This window comes from Egretta garzetta, unplaced genomic scaffold (genome assembly GCF_000687185.1).
Source record: "Egretta garzetta isolate BGI_Z169 unplaced genomic scaffold, ASM68718v1 scaffold190, whole genome shotgun sequence".
In the NCBI taxonomy this organism is placed as follows: domain Eukaryota; kingdom Metazoa; phylum Chordata; class Aves; order Pelecaniformes; family Ardeidae; genus Egretta; species Egretta garzetta.
In genome coordinates, this window is record NW_009258272.1 from 1324424 (window position 1) to 1327407 (window position 2984).

Below are 2984 nucleotides of genomic sequence, written 5' to 3' on the forward strand. Positions count from 1 at the left end.
CCCCTTTTTCCTTCCTGACCTTTTCCAGCTCCACCTTGGCTCCCCAGGTCCATTTTTCAGCCTTTCTGAGACAGCCGCTGGATGCCAAAAGCAAGCTGTGCTCGCAGGGAGTGGGGCCGCAGCGCTGGAAGCCAGGGCTGGGCAAAGCCGTGCAGGGACCTGAGGCCATGAATCCTCCAGCACAAAGCTGCTGCTCTGGGTTTCTGCTCCTGCCCATCTCGCCCATCCCCTGCTCGCAGGAAGCCGAAATAAACCCAAACACACTCTGCTGCATCAGGCCTGGGCTCGTAAGTGTGAATAGTATTAAAAAGATGAGCTTTGGAGCCAGGGCTTACTGATTTTTTATTACTCAAATGAAAAAAACCAATATCCCAAACAGTCTCAAAATGTGCCCCACACTAAATCATAATGATCCAGAAACCACTGGTGTTACCATCAAGGTACGGTTTTCAGCACATTTGGTGCTTGCTGACATTTTGGTCCTGCCCTTTGCCTGCAGTAATGCTCCCCCTCCAGGCAACCCCCCCCAGTCCCTGCTCAGGGGCTTTGGCTTCCAGAAGAGAAGGCGCTCGAGGGTGCCCCATCCTCGGCAGGGTGCTGCAGGCAGCCCAGCACCAAACCGCCCGCCTCTGCTTGCTTCAGCAGCCCCGTTGGGGCAATGGGCCAACCCTCATCTTCCAGGGTGAAGCCAAGGCATGCCAATCCCCCCTTCTGCTCCTAAAATGCCATTTTTCTCCACCACAAAGTTTGACGCTGGACCCACCGCTCAGCAGCCAGGGGCACGCTGGGCACACAGTGCACCACTCCGGGGGGAAGCGCTCTCGGAGAAGGGCAGCAGGCTGCTGCCTCTCCCGCCACCCTGCAATTCCGATTTAGCAGGGGGCAAAGCATGCATGCATGGGGAAGGAGCTTGGTCACTTCATGCCTTTTTGCAGAGGGAAATATGTAACATCTGCTTGCAGAAAATACCCCTTGCAGGGCGGAGAGGATGCATTCGCTGGTTTCTCCAGGCTGCAGAGCAGCAGCTGGCAACAGTGGGGGGAAACCGAGATTGCTCTGGGGCTGGTGGCAAGAAAGATTTCAATCCTAGAATAGACTCATGGAATTGATTAGGTTGGAAAAGGCTTTTAAGATCATCAAGTCCAACCATTACCCTAACCCTGCCATCCCATCACTAAACCCTGTCCCTGAATAGAATCCTAGAATCAGTCACTTTAGTGGCCCATTCCCACCTTTCTGCGCCCTCCTCACCATCCTCCCACACATAAAATCTGTTTTGCAGCACAAAAATCCAGCTTTGAGCACCAGCGCAGAGTTGCAACACGTCTTTGCAAAACAGCAAATCAAAAGAGATGATAAATAAACCAACCAGTAGCCCCTTTTCCTACCCATCCACCCAGGAAGTTGCTCCTCTAATAAGTTCCCAACACCACCAAACCAAGCCCTCGGACACCTCCGCGGGCAGCTCCGGGCTCTCCCTGTCCATCCAGGGGCTACGGGACCGGCCGCTGCCCCTGCCCCATCCTGCGCTCAGAGCTGCTGCTCCACACTCGGCAACCACATAACCTTTATCTTTAATTTTTGACTTAACCCCTCTTGAGAAAAGCACTGCTTGCCTGTTTTTTATGTGTTTATCTTGTCATTCCTTTAGAAAGATACTTGTTACAATATATTTTTTTTCCCCTTCCTTCCCCCCACCCCCGTTGGAAGAATCTACTTGGGTAATTTGTTGAAGCGGGTTGCTGGGCCATGCATTATGCATGAGATGCAATCTTTATTTTTGCACTCCACTGTGTGCATTCTCAAACAGGAAAGGCAAAAGCAAAAAAAAAAAAAAATCAAACCACCAAAGCAGCAGTTCGTTAAGACTTCATTAAGATATCTGCACTACACAGGGCCACTCGGAGAAATCCCACCCTGACACGGTGCCTGATTCTGCACCAGTCTTAGGTGTGCCCTGTCGTCCCCCCCCCGCCCCTCTCCTCCCGCCCCGGCTGCAGTTTAGACGTGAAAAACCGACCTGCTTCGCCTCAAGTCATCAGTGCAAATTATACATTCTCCAGCAGTCATGTAATACGAAATTAAATAACTCCATTGTGCGCCGAGCCTGCTGTGGATGGGAGAGGCAAGTTCCCTGCTTCCCCTGAGCATAATTTGAGCCCATTTGCTCACGATTTGCCTCCAGCGTCGCTTGCTATGAAGCCCACATTGTGATCCCAAGGTACCGCTTGGCAAACAGACACCACGGCATCATCCCCTTGCAGCTCGGGGCTGAACGCCCAGGTCCCCCAGCCCTCCCTCCCCCTTTTCTCCTGCCCTCAAGGCATGGAAAAACAGAGAAAGAGATTGTAGCATCCCACCAAGCCGTACCAGCCTTGCTTGTGGTCCGCACTGGTGCTCTGACAGCCTCCACCTGTATTCTGCTTGCCTAAAGCCACGGCAGGGTTTGGGGTTTTTTTTGTAGATGGGAATATATTTAAGAAATGTGTTTACTTATATCCCGTAAAAGCACAATAAACTTATCTCTAGACATTGCATTAAAGAAATACTGTGATTTTAAAAGTTACTTTGTTCTAAAACTCCTCCAGGCAGAAAAGATAATAAAAAATAGCAAGCCACTGGTGGTTAAGGAAAAAAAAAAAAAACCATGTGGTTATAATTTCACTCAATGGCCTTTCCCTAACAGAGCAACACACAAAACACAGATGTGGGGTAATAAGTTAAAATATCTTGAAGAAAGCTGTTACTTTATAACAATCGTAAATAAGGGTTGATGGGGACGGCGGGGGTATTTTAAAGGGCATTTGCGTTATTGAGTCCACCAGATGCCATATTGGCACTCAGAAGTCTAAGGTGGTTTGTAATGCACTACAGATCGTCTCGCGTTTGATCTTCTAAAGCTGCCTCCATCCATCACCGTCAGCAACTGTCAAGATAACAGGGGACAAGGTTTGATCGGAGCCTGATTGGGTTTTGTTGGTGTA